Source organism: Poromitra crassiceps, assembly GCF_964638095.1.
Source record: "Poromitra crassiceps genome assembly, chromosome: 10".
NCBI lineage: Eukaryota > Metazoa > Chordata > Actinopteri > Beryciformes > Melamphaidae > Poromitra > Poromitra crassiceps.
Window position 1 is genome coordinate 42,782,112 of NC_139631.1, and position 15,000 is coordinate 42,797,111.

The 15,000-nt window shown below is 41.3% G+C and overlaps 1 protein-coding gene across 2 annotated transcripts in view; it reads right to left on the reverse strand.

Moving 5' to 3' along the window:
• Positions 1 to 15,000, reverse strand: part of LOC310783315 (disintegrin and metalloproteinase domain-containing protein 9-like) — a 138,188-nt gene that overhangs the window by 85,050 nt on the left and 38,138 nt on the right. The gene's annotated exons all lie outside the window — the stretch shown is intronic.

Sequence of the window (15,000 nt, forward strand, 5' to 3'; positions counted from 1 at the left end):
GACGATGAAGGTAATCAGTGTTGTGCACGAACGTTCATTGAACAAGCTCATATTCTGGTGAACGGGTGCAAATACATGAACGTACAGTGAGCGTTGTTAATTGTAACCAAAAACAATTGTAATTTACATCTTAACCCATTGATACCTGATGCAGCATTTGCGTGTATATCCCTCATTTGTGTGTGTATCCCTTTAAGACCGCGAACCTCGTGACTCGGTCCGCGGTCTTAAAGGGATACACACACATATGCTGCATCAAGGGAAAAAACGGTTTTGCTGTCATTTCGCAGTATATCGTGCGACACGAGATGTAGTTGATTGACAAAACTTAACCTTACGTTTCAGTTTCTGGACAAACTGCGACTTTCTTGACCTGCATAGTTCTCTTTTAAATGGACAAAATGTAACGCGTGTACCCCGTGGCACCATTCAAACGGGATCAATAACGTAACGTATCTCTCCGTTCACACAACCATTCATATTTCTCACACACTGGTACAGGGAGAAAAGCAGGAAGTGACGTTCACTTTGACTCTGTGTGTGGATGGAGGCTGTAGTGTAGACTAGGAAGGCTTTAACTGCGGCGTTCTTGCACACGTGGTAGTGAAGATGTAGACTCAGAATAAAGGTATTCACATTCTCACCTTTGGAGGAAAAAGTGATTTCAATGAATGAAACACTGATGTTAAGATGACCTATGGAGTGAAACTGTGGCTATAAATCACTACTCAAAATTAATATTAAGGTTAACGTTAGAATGACAGTTTTATTTTGAAAGCCCTAAAGCGGAAGACCCACTTTTACATTCTGGCTGACTTGACGCTCGTGCACTAAATGATGAAAAAACAAAACTAATGATTGAACTTCTCATGAAATGAACTGCTCACGTTTTGTGAACTTCATTCAAAAGTCAAAATATTGAACTATGAACGTGAGCTAGTTCCTTTGAATGTGTGTGAGCTGAACTTTGAGCTAGCTCTTGTGAAGTGTGAACTTGCACAACACTGAAGGTAATGATGATGATAAAAATGAACGGATTATCCTTTTAAAGTCTTATTATTACACTATACTGTAGAATAGAATAGAATAGAGTAGAATGTTAATTTTAGTCAGAATTCCTGTTGAAGTTTGCTTGCTGTCTTTCTCCCTCTGACACACACAACCCCCCGCCCCCCCACACACACACACACACACACACACACACACACACACACACACACACACACACACACACACACACACACACAACCACCCCCCTCCCCCCTACACACACACACACACACACACACACACACACACACACACGCGACAGGATCCGTTCTCTTCCTGTATCACTCCCAAAGGACCTTATAAAACTCTTCCTGTGTGTGTGTGTGTGTGTGTGTGTGTGTGTTTTCCCACTGTCTGAGTTCACAGGAACCTCCACTTCTCACATGGCTCCCTATCAGCTGACAGCTCTGCGACCAATAGGAAACAAGCAGAGGCGGGAAGGGGACAGCACTCTGGCCAATCAGTGGCCAGGATTTCACTTCTGTCGTGCTCCAATCTGGTCTTGTCTCCTCTCTTCTGCTTTTCTCCTCTATTTCTCCTTTCCTCCTGTTATAATCATCCTGTGTGTGTGTGTGTGTGTGTGTGTGTGTGTGTGTGTGTGTGTGTGTGTGTGCGCGTGCGCGTGCGTGTGCGTGTGTGTGTGTGTGTGCGTGTGCGTGTGCGTGTGCGTGTGCGTGTGCGTGTGTGTGATTAGGGTTGCCAACATGACATCCCAGGAAAACAGGACGGGAATATTCAACTAGTTGAATAGTGTATTCCTTTTATTTAGTTGAATACTGTAATTTTATTTATTTTATTTTATTACACTACTCAACTCGTTGAATAGTGTATTCATTTTATTTAGTTGAATACTGTAATTTTATTTATTTTATTTTATTACACTACTCAACTCGTTGAATAGTGTCATAAAATAAAATACATTTTATGATTATTTTATTGTATTACACTATTCAACTCAATGCCAGCCTAAGTGAAAATTGTATGTGTATGTTATAGCCTACCTTGTGATGTGTATGTTATATAGCCTACATTATGATGTGTATGTTATATAGCCTACCTTGTGATGTGTATGTTATATAGCCTACATTATGATGTGTATGTTATATAGCCTACCTTATGATGTGTATGTTATATAGCCTACCTTGTGATGTGTATGTTATATAGCCTACCTTGTGATGTGTATGTTATATAGCCTACCTTGTGATGTGTATGTTATATAGCCTACATTATGATGTGTATGTTATATAGCCTACCTTGTGATGTGTATGTTATATAGCCTACCTTGTGATGTGTATGTTATATAGCCTACCTTGTGATGTGTATGTTATATAGCCTACCTTGTGATGTGTATGTTATATAGCCTACATTATGATGTGTATGTTATATAGCCTACCTTATGATGTGTATGTTATATAGCCTACCTTATGATGTGTATGTTATATAGCCTACCTTGTGATGTGTATGTTATATAGCCTACCTTGTGATGTGTATGTTATATAGCCTACATTATGATGTGTATGTTATATAGCCTACCTTATGATGTGTATGTTATATAGCCTACCTTATGATGTGTATGTTATATAGCCTACCTTGTGATGTGTATGTTATATAGCCTACCTTGTGATGTGTATGTTATATAGCCTACCTTATGATGTGTATGTTATATAGCCTACCTTGTGATGTGTATGTTATATAGCCTACCTTGTGATGTGTATGTTATATAGCCTACATTATGATGTGTATGTTATATAGCCTACCTTGTGATGTGTATGTTATATAGCCTACCTTGTGATGTGTATGTTATATAGCCTACCTTGTGATGTGTATGTTATATAGCCTACCTTATGATGTGTATGTTATATAGCCTACATTATGATGTGTATGTTATATAGCCTACATTATGATGTGTATGTTATATAGCCTACCTTATGATGTGTATGTTATATAGCCTACATTATGATGTGTATGTTATATAGCCTACCTTGTGATGTGTATGTTATATAGCCTACCTTATGATGTGTATGTTATATAGCCTACATTATGATGTGTATGTTATATAGCCTACCTTATGATGTGTATGTTATATAGCCTACCTTGTGATGTGTATGTTATATAGCCTACATTATGATGTGTATGTTATATAGCCTACCTTGTGATGTGTATGTTATATAGCCTACCTTGTGATGTGTATGTTATATAGCCTACCTTGTGATGTGTATGTTATATAGCCTACCTTGTGATGTGTATGTTATATAGCCTACATTATGATGTGTATGTTATATAGCCTACCTTATGATGTGTATGTTATATAGCCTACCTTATGATGTGTATGTTATATAGCCTACCTTGTGATGTGTATGTTATATAGCCTACCTTGTGATGTGTATGTTATATAGCCTACATTATGATGTGTATGTTATATAGCTTACCTTGTGATGTGTATGTTATATAGCCTACCTTGTGATGTGTATGTTATATAGCCTACATTATGATGTGTATGTTATATAGCTTACCTTGTGATGTGTATGTTATATAGCCTACCTTATGATGTGTATGTTATATAGCCTACCTTGTGATGTGTATGTTATATAGCCTACCTTGTGATGTGTATGTTATATAGCCTACCTTGTGATGTGTATGTTATATAGTCTACCTTGTGATGTGTATGTTATATAGCCTACCTTGTGATGTGTATGTTATATAGCCTATCTTGTGATGTGTATGTTATATAGCCTACCTTATGATGTGTATGTTATATAGCCTACCTTGTGATGTGTATGTTATATAGCCTACCTTGTGATGTGTATGTTATATAGCCTACCTTGTGATGTGTATGTTATATAGCCTACCTTGTGATGTGTATGTTATATAGCCTACCTTGTGATGTGTATGTTATATAGCCTACCTTGTGATGTGTATGTTATATAGCCTACCTTGTGATGTGTATGTTATATAGCTTACCTTGTGATGTGTATGTTATATAGCCTACATTATGATGTGTATGTTATATAGCTTACCTTGTGATGTGTATGTTATATAGCCTACATTATGATGTGTATGTTATATAGCCTACCTTGTGATGTGTATGTTATATAGCCTACATTATGATGTGTATGTTATATAGCCTACCTTGTGATGTGTATGTTATATAGCCTACATTATGATGTGTATGTTATATAGCCTACCTTGTGATGTGTATGTTATATAGCCTACCTTGTGATGTGTATGTTATATAGCCTACCTTATGATGTGTATGTTATATAGCCTACCTTGTGATGTGTATGTTATATAGCCTACCTTGTGATGTGTATGTTATATAGCCTACCTTATGATGTGTATGTTATATAGCCTACCTTGTGATGTGTATGTTATATAGCCTACCTTATGATGTGTATGTTATATAGCCTACCTTGTGATGTGTATGTTATATAGCCTACCTTGTGATGTGTATGAGCCTACCTTGTGATGTGTATGTTATATAGCCTACCTTGTGATGTGTATGTTATATAGCCTACCTTGTGATGTGTATGTTATATAGCCTACCTTGTGATGTGTATGAGCCTACCTTATGATGTGTATGTTATATAGCCTACCTTGTGATGTGTATGTTATATAGCCTACCTTGTGATGTGTATGAGCCTACCTTGTGATGTGTATGTTATATAGCCTACATTATGATGTGTATGTTATATAGCCTACCTTGTGATGTGTATGTTATATAGCCTGACAGACTGATTGACACGTGGTGGCCCAAGTTGCCAACGCGCTTTCAGAACGGACAATAGGCTATTAAAGGGTCAGCTGGGAATAGGCTATTTGCTGAACTTTTAACTGCTGGAAGAAAACTAATGGTAAGAATAGGCTATTCTTGTTAATTAGCTGTAGCCTTCATCTGAGAGCTGAAAGCACTTTGCAGTGATGTGAGCATTATATCCACCCTTTATTTATTATATTATTATTATTATTATGATATTATTGTATTATTAATGTATTATTATTTATACATTATATCCACCCTTTATTTGATTTATTTTTTGATTTCTTTTTTTGATGGCTCTTGCTTTCATCCTTTGGTGCATTTCCCTTTACACGGGACAAGTGACGTCCCGTACGGACATACGGAGGTGGATTATGACATGACGGACCCCTGGGCCTGAAAAGAGACACTGTGTAACGCGTCATCATTCAGAAACCACGCCCAAGACGGGGGAAAACACAAACTCCTGTCCAATCCTGGCGTTCTCCTATGTCACGTGCATGGTTGCGTGTTGCACCAAAAGATCGTATATACGGAAGATGAACACTCCAACTTACTTCTTGACAGCTAGATGCACAGTTTTCTTATCGCCAATTCTCAATGGCTTCCTTGTTTTGCTCAGGAGTACAAAAAAACTTTAACTGGCGATTTTTTACATTTGTTGTCTGCGCAGCCCCACCACACAACAGCTTTTAGCTATGTTTAATTCAAGGAAAATGACACTGGTGTGTGGAAATGAACGGAGCTCTTCCCCTGTGATGGGCGTGGCCTATTACATGCAGTGTCTCTATACATAAAAGCCCCCCCCTCACAGCGCACAATTAAAGGACGGCTTTCCCGTGGGGAATATGAATATATATTAAATCTCACGCCCCTAAGGTTTTCGAATCCGTTGAAATTTTTGAAATTGGTTGTTCACTGCCAGAGATATCAACCGAAATCCACTCTGTGTGTGTGTGTGTGGGGGGGGGGTGGTGGTGGAGGGGAGGGGCGGGTGCGGGGACCCGAAATCCTACATTTCCCACAATGCACTGGGCTCGCGTGGCCTTCGTTTCCACGCCCACCCCTCAGGCATTTGGCTGATATCAAACTCCAGTAGGTGGTGGTAATGCACATGCTTGCCAACCGCCATAAAAGTCAAAGAAGAAGAAGAAGAAGAAGGCTTCGACATAAAAACATTTAGTAGAACAAGAAAAAATCAAAAATAAAATTGCCTCCAAATTGCACCAAATTTAAACCGAAGTATATATGTCGGGAGATGTCTTCATAAAAAAAAAATCATGCATTTTAAGGCATTTTCCAAGGAGTTACGCGCATCTGATGTTGTAACTATTTCATGTAAAAATGTGTAAAAACGGGTACATTGGTCAGCGTTGATTTCGTTACTTCAACGCACCTACTACTAGATGTAAAATTTGACGAGCTTTCCAATGCCGCCAGTCCTGTGGCTGTACGTGCTTCCGTTCCCGAGATATGGTCTCTTTGCAAGGAGCTATGGGAAGCTAATATTAGCTACCATAGGCTAGGCGGTGGAAAAAGATGGCTGCCTTTTGTTTTTCTTCAAGACCTCTGAAGGGGCGTGGAGGACCTCTAGAGGCGGGACCATTGCGGCACAGGCCCACAACACTGTAGTTCATAGGTGCTCGACTTCCGCAAGGCTGGACTTGTCGCCCCGACGCGTTTTGCGTCAGAGCGTCATGGAAATAATGTGAGAGATGGTTGATATCTCTGGCAGTGAACAAGCAATTTCAAAAATTTCAAAGGATTCGAAAACCTTAGGCGCGTGAGATTTAATATATATTCATATTCCCCACGGGAAAGCCGTCCTTTAAGGCCAGAATAATAATTAAGACTGCCAGGTTTATCCATATATCACATCGGGCGAGTGCCCCGGGGGCACCAGCCAAATTGATGAAGAATCAAATTCGATTCTTCATAAGCTTCATCGTATTTTCTTTATATATTAGGCCTACTCTGCGGCCAAAATTAATCTTCAATACTAAAAGAATATATGCATAATGAGAAAGAATCGTGATTGGTGTGTAGGTGCCCTCCTCCCCCCTCCATCACATTTGAATGTATCCAGTTCAAGCATTTTGTGTGGTGAGAAAAAACATGTTCACCAGAGGAACTGCTAAGAAAAGGTAGGCTGAAAACTACTTCCCCAAGTGTGACATGTTCACCACAGTCAGGCTTTTGTTGGCCTGTCTGTTAACTGTGGGTGAGAGATCTTCACAATTTAAACATCTCTCACCCTGTCACTAACTGTAGACTAAGGGTGAGAGATCGTTTTCACAACTTAAAAGAGTGAAGAACGAACTGGTCGAGTTGATGCTTGTGGAAGGGTTTTCTCTTTTGAACTGGACGTGCGCTTTGTGATGCTTATAACAACATAATAACGGACAGCCTATGCATTGCAATATATTCATGTTGGCCGCGCTGATCTGATGACGGTCTGAAAAAATACATTAACGAGCAGTATGGCTTAAACAACTGAGTGGCTTAGTTTTTACACCAACTTTGCCGGCTGGCGGTGTTCGGACCTTCGAGCCAATCACAATGCTTAAAAAAGCGCGTCCCACCCAATGGGCAAGCTGGGCACAGTTTAGTCTGAGCCATGGAGATGACCGATTGTGTTGTGAAATAATCAACAAGGATGGCTGGTGTCCGGCTGATTGTGGTGAGCTGGTCTGGACTAAAGTCCAGGTTCAGCCCATTGACTCAATGTGCTGATGCTGCTTTCACCTTCTGCAGGTCCTACACTGTCACATCATCTCACCTGAACGCTGCTTGCTACAGTTTTTGAGCTTGTCTTTGGTGGTATGGAGTCTTCCTTGTCTGTGGTGCTGAAGCTGCATTATATCTCTGTGTCATGTTTGTTTTAAGTCATGCGCTGTAATGGTAATAGTAATAATAAGTAAATGTAATAGTTTGGCATTTTCTTCATTCAGGCCTTTGAATGATTACGATGGAAAAACAATGCATTTGAGCAAGATGTCTTTGATATGAGTTGCATTCAAATTGAATACAGTATTTCTGTGTAAAGCTTAAAATGGCATTTGTAGGCTCAAGTCAATCTATGGCGTAAAGTAATGTGTTGTTTGGTAGCTACATTGTCTTACATTGTCTGCTGTATGTGTGTTGTTGAGCCTGTATTGTTGCACTATGGGCTTATGAAATGACTTGGAATATTTCTTTTTTAATATAATTTGGGAAGTAAATTGTAATCCCCCCTGTAAGCTGCTCAAGTACCCCGGCCGGCGGCCTAGGGGGACACGTACCCCTGGTTGGGAATCACTGCCGTACGGGACCAACCACTTTTGACCCAAATACGGGGTGTCCCGGTTAATACGGGACAGTTGGCAACCCTGCGACTGATGTTGGCAATAGTTTTCCCCTGACGTCCGTCACACTGCCCGGGGCTGATCTGGCTGCTAAATCGCTATAACTATGCTAGCTTAGCTACTGTACATTGCAATTTGTCCGTGTTAGCAAGCAAGCTAATGTTATTTAGAAGCCCCAATCAGTAACTTTTTCACCTTAATATAACAGCTTTTTAGTCATTGAGGATGGTAGAGTGACTTGTAACAGGGAGAATGGTCACACAGCGCCCTCCAAAGGCCTCTCCTGGGACTAAGCAGTTTGGTGCCTGCGTCCCGGAGGCAACATGCGCGCATGCGCTGTGTACAGCTGAAGCGCTGTCTTCATGAAAACAAGGAGGTAACTCAGTGCAGATTTGCTACGAAAATGAAGTTTCACATAACTATGGATTATTATTTCATCACGTGGTGAGTACCCGATGTCACAACATGTACTTAGAGCTTTCTGGCGCTGTGTTTTGTTGTTTTTGAACGGCGATATCGATAGCGATACTATTGCACCCAGAGGGCGCAGTTTCCCCAATAGCGAAACTTGGAAAAGTTGCTGAATGGGGCTTTAACACAGATAACATTAGCTTGCTTCATTGCTAATTGTTGACATTGCAACATTCAACTGCCAGAGTTTTGGAGTTTGGTGCAAAGAACAGTAGAGAACGACCTGCATCAGATGTTTCATTAAAACAGAAATTCCAACATGTCAGCTGTTTCTCTCTGTCTCTAGCTGGGTTTCCATCCAAATGTATCGCAACTTTTAATCGAATTTTCAGAAAGTCGGCAAAATAAAATGCGAAACAATGCGCGTTTCCATCCACTGGTATTTTGCGAATTATAGAGCTGTCAATCACCTCGTGTTTGAGGCTGTCTGAGCTGCTGATCAGCTGCTAGACCCGATATACAGCTCTGTTAAACACATCTAACGTTATTAATTTAAAGTTTCTTGATGATCTACAAGTAGACAAAGGTACCATAACGCCATTTCTGGATTACCAGGTGCGACTCGGCAAACTAACGTTATAATCCCAACCCGATCTCCAAAGAAATTGCAACATAGCAACGTTTGTGGACCAACGTTGCTATGTTACAATTTCGGCTCCGAAATTGTAGAATGGTAATCCACGGAGCAGATAGTAAGTGAATACAATTTCATTCAAGTCTAGAAGTGAGTCGCCTTAAAGTTAATATCCCAGTCTTCTTCTGTTTACCACGGCGGGTATTGTGCTGCGTATTTACCATGATTTACCGTGTGTAGCCCTATTGTGTGGAGGCTACACGGCATGTCATGTTTTGCAGTGATCAAGGGAAACTGGGTTGTTTTTGAATGGAGAGACAACAGAATATCGCTTAAACTGTTTCCACCGCACGTTTCGCATTTTCCTTTTATTGATACACACAACCTTTCCGCCTCCCTCAAGCGTGAAAACTTTTTTGCGATATTTGGAGGTTTTTGCGAATTAGGCAGCGTTTCCACTCCGCTTTTTTATGCGCAAATTGAAATTTCGCATCAAAACAGGTGGATGGAAACCCGACTACTGTACACACTGATGTTTTAACACCACTAACCCTACTGAATATCAATCATCAATCAGCTATCAAACACTGGATACACACAGCAGACAGAGAGAGAGAGAGAGAGAGAGAGAGGATACACACAGCAGACAGAACGAGAGAGAGAGGATACACACAGCAGACAGAACGAGAGAGAGAGAGGATACACACAGCAGACAGAACGAGAGAGAGAGGATACACACAGCAGACAGAACGAGAGAGAGAGGATACACACAGCAGACAGAACGAGAGAGAGAGAGGATACACACAACAGACAGAACGAGAGAGAGAGGATACACACAGCAGACAGAGCGAGAGAGAGAGGATACACACAGCAGACAGAACGAGAGAGAGAGAGAGAGAGGATACACACACCAGACAGAACGAGAGAGAGAGGATACACACAGCAGACAGAACGAGAGAGAGAGAGAGGATACACACACCAGACAGAACGAGAGAGAGAGGATACACACAGCAGACAGAACGAGAGAGAGAGGATACACACAGCAGACAGAACGAGAGAGAGAGGATACACACAGCAGACAGAACGAGAGAGAGAGGATACACACAGCAGACAGAACGAGAGAGAGAGGATACACACAGCAGACAGAACGAGAGAGAGAGGATACACACAGCAGACAGAACGAGAGAGAGAGAGAGGATACACACAGCAGACAGAACGAGAGAGAGAGGATACACACAGCAGACAGAACGAGAGAGAGAGGATACACACAGCAGACATAACAAGAGAGAGAGAGAGACAGAGAGAGAGCGGGAGAGAGAGAGAGAGAGAGAGACAGAGAGAGAGCGGGAGAGAGAGAGACAGAGAGAGAGACAGAGAGAGAGAGACAGAGAGAGAGACAGAGAGAGAGCGGGAGAGAGAGAGACAGAGAGAGAGACAGAGAGAGAGCGGGAGAGAGAGAGAGAGAGAGACAGAGAGAGAGCGGGAGAGAGAGAGACAGAGAGAGAGACAGAGAGAGAGCGGGAGAGAGAGAGAGAGAGAGACAGAGAGAGAGCGGGAGAGAGAGAGACAGAGAGAGAGACAAAAAACAAAAAAAGACACTAATTCATGGAACTTAAGTGTTTTACTGTTGCATGTTGGAACATTCAAGGTCTACGGTCCTTTGCTTTTGGGACCAAGAGCAGGGACCCAGACTTCATTAGAGAACTAGGAGATCCAGATGTCATCGTTCTGCAAGAAACATGGAGTAGAGGAGAGGAGTCCACTGGCTGCCCCTCAGGGTACAGAGAAATAATAGTGCCGTCCACCAAACTAAAGGGAGTCACTCAGGGCAGAGACTCAGGAGGGATGCTGATCTGGTATAAAACACACCTTACACATTCCATTGACATAGTGAAAAAAGGAGACTTCTCGATTTGGCTCAAAATTAAAAAAGAAATTATTTCGGTCGAAGAAAATGTATTCCTATGTGCAACATACATCCCTCCATCAGAATCCCCATACTATAAGGAAGAGAGTTTCTCCACGCTAGAGGATGACATCAGTCATTACCAGGCACAGGGTAAGGTGTTGATCTGTGGAGACCTCAATGCCAGAACAGGCACAGCGCCTGACAACATCAGCAACCAGGGGGACAAACATGTGCCAGACATCAGCATCCCCCTGCCCTCATACCCCCCCAGAAACAATTATGACAAAACAACCAATCAAAATGGAAGACAACTATTGCAGCTCTGTCGATCACTGGGTCTGTACATAGCCAATGGAAGGCTACGAGGGGACTCGTATGGGAGATACACACATTGCTCTCATCTTGGCAGTAGCACTGTTGATTACATGCTAACAGACATAGATCCAGTGCACCTCAGGGCATTCACAGTCAGCCCCTTAACACCCCTATCGGACCACAGCAAAATCACCCTGTATCTAAAACAGACTCAAACTCACCACATAGCAGAGAAGGGCAGTAAACTACACAGAGCTAAACAACCTTACAAATGGTCTGAAAACAGCAAAGATCATTACCAGCAGGCAATTGGCAACAACAAAATTCAAGCATCACTAAACAAATTCCTCACTCAAACATATCCCCAAAACAAAGATGGAGTAAATTTGGCAGTGAGGGATATAAACTCCATCTTCGACAACCTGGCCACCTTGTCTAACCTAAAGAAATCACAAAAGCCCCAAAACAAAAAGGTTAATGACGACAAATGGTTTGATTCTGAATGCAAACATCTAAGAAATACAGTCAGGAAACTATCGAACCAAAAACACAGAGAACCAGACAACCAGCAGGTCCGGCATCAATACTGGCAAACCCTAAAACAATACCATCACACCATCAGATCAAAGAAGACACAACACATCAAAAAACAACTCACTGTAATGGAGGAAGCTATAGACTCTAACAAATTCTGGGAAAATTGGAAGCACTTAAACAAACCACACAAAGAAGAATTAGCAATTCAAAATGGAGATACATGGAAGAAACACTTTGAGAAATTATACAGAGAAATCACACCTAATTCGGCCCAAAAAGATATATATAAAAAACTAGAACTTTTAGAACCAATCATTAAAGATCAACAAAACCCCTTAGACTTTCCAATTACAGAAAGAGAACTACAAGACAAAATCAAGGCTCTACAACCCAAAAAGGCCTGTGGTGTTGATGGTATATTAAACGAAATGATTAAATACGCTGACAATACCTTCCACATGGCCCTGCTGAAACTATTTAACATGGTGATGAGCGTAGGCTACTTCCCTGACATCTGGAACCAAGGACTAATAACACCCATCTTTAAAAAAGGGGACAAATTTGACCCCAACAATTATAGAGGGATATGTGTTAGCAGCAACCTGGGGAAGATGTTCTGCTCAATTATCAACAATAGACTACAACAATTCCTCAGTGACCACAATATCCTGAGGAAAAGCCAAATCGGATTCCTACAGAACCATCGAACAACTGACCACATTTACACCCTCCACACCCTCATAGAAAAACATGTCAATCAAAATAAATCAAAAATTTTCTCCTGCTTCATAGACTTTGAAAAGGCCTTCGACTCAATTTGGCACGAAGGTCTCCTACTCAGACTATTAGAAAGTGGGGTGGGAGGTAAAACATACGACATCATCAAAACAATGTACCTCAACAATAAATGTGCAGTCAAAATAGACAATAGTAGAACAGATTTCTTCCCCCAAAGCCGAGGAGTGATGCAAGGAAACAGCCTCAGTCCAACGCTATTCAATATTTATATCAATGAATTGGCAAAAACACTGGAGGACTCATCTGCTCCCGGCCTCACCCTCAACAACACAGAGATCAAATGCCTCCTGTACGCGGATGACCTGGTGCTGCTGTCTAACTCCAAGGAGGGCCTACAGCAGCTCCTAGATCATCTGCAGCAGTTCTGTCAGACCTGGGCCCTGACAGTCAACATAAAAAAGACTAAGATCATGGTGTTCCAGAAAAGATCCAGGTGTCAGGGAAACAGACTCCAGTTTGTCCTGGGCTCCACCACCATAGAGCACACAAATACATACACTTATTTAGGACTAAAACTCAGCTCTACAGGGAACTTCAACATGGCTGTGAATGACCTGAGGGAAAAGGCAAGAAGGGCTTTTTACGCCATCCGAAAATCCATCCAAATTAATATCCCAATCCGAATCTGGCTCAAAATTTTCAAAACAGTAATCCAACCAATCGCCCTATATGGTAGTGAGGTATGGGGTCCACTAGCAAACCAGGAATTCTCTAACTGGGACAAACACCAAATTGAGATCCTTCACACTGAATTTTGTAGATTCATTCTAAAAGTACAAAGAAAAACCCCAAATAATGCATGCAGAGCGGAACTTGGCCAATTCCCTCTTCTAATTGACATTCAAAAAAGAGCCATTACATTCTACAGACACCTCAAAACTAGTGACCCCTCCTCCTACCATCACCAAGCCTTACAAAGCCAAGAAGAGCGCATAGAGAGGAGCCCCCTCAGCCAGCTGGTCCTGAGACTGACTCCCAACCCCCCCCAGCATCAGGACAGCCCTCAGTCTACCCGGCCCAACCAAATTATCACAAATCAAAAAGAAAACTATATTACCTATTGGAAGAATACCACAAAAACCCAAAGTAAATTAGATTGCTATTTGGCCCTAAATCGAGACTACACGGTGGCAGACTACCTGACCACTATTACTGACCCAAAAATGAGGAAGACATTGACCAGGTACAGACTCAGTGATCATAGCCTGGCAATAGAAACAGGCAGACACCGACAGACCTGGCTACCCAGAGAGGAGAGGCTGTGTTCACTCTGCTCCCAAGGAGAGGTGGAGACAGAGCTACACTTCCTGTTAAAATGTGACAAATATAAAGAAATTAGAGCGTCATTCACCCCCCAAATTAACCGGATATACAAAGAATTTGAAAACGTCACAGACACATCTGCACTCCAATACCTCCTTGGAGAGAAACCCGAATGCACCGTCTTAGCAGCCCATTATGTGTGGAGCTGCCAGCAGCTGAGGGACAGCCAGTGGACAGGAGAGCCGTCCACATCTAGCTGAATTAGCTAGCTTAGTGATTGTTTCTATTTTATTGCTTTTACTGCTTTTTATTGCTTTGATTTAATCTTTTGTTTTATCGTATTTTACTTAGGTCACAGTTCTGTGACCTATAATTAATGAGTAACAAAATGCCTCATTTTTGCTTATTGCTTATATTATATTAATATTTTATTCTAGTCTATCTTATTCTATTATATTTTATTCTTTTTGCTTTGTTTGGTTTTTCACTCTCTTCTGAAGATTTCAAAATAACAACGGGTATTTACAGATTCTGTGAATTTTTGTTAATATACTGTAATTGCTCACTATTTTGCACGATCACCATCTAACTGCCTGTTTATTACAGTTCTGTTATAATTCTGAATAGATTCCGGTCAACAATGGTCTTCTGTTGTATTATATACTATCACATTCCATTTAATTTTCTTTTCTCTTCCTCTTTGAATATCTTCAGATTTTGTGATTTATGTTACTGGGTAACAAAATGTCTTGTTTTCTGTTTTTTGATTCTTTGTAACTGCTAAGTGTTGCTAATGTATGCTTTGGCAATGTAAGATGCACCTTATCATGCCAATAAAGCCCTTTGAATTGAATTGAATTGACAGAGAGAGAGCGGGAGAGAGAGAGACAGAGAGAGAGAGAGAGAGAGAGAGAGAGAGAGACAGAGAGAGAGAGAGAGAGAGAGAGAGAGAGAGAGAGAGAGAGAGAGAGAGAGAGAGAGA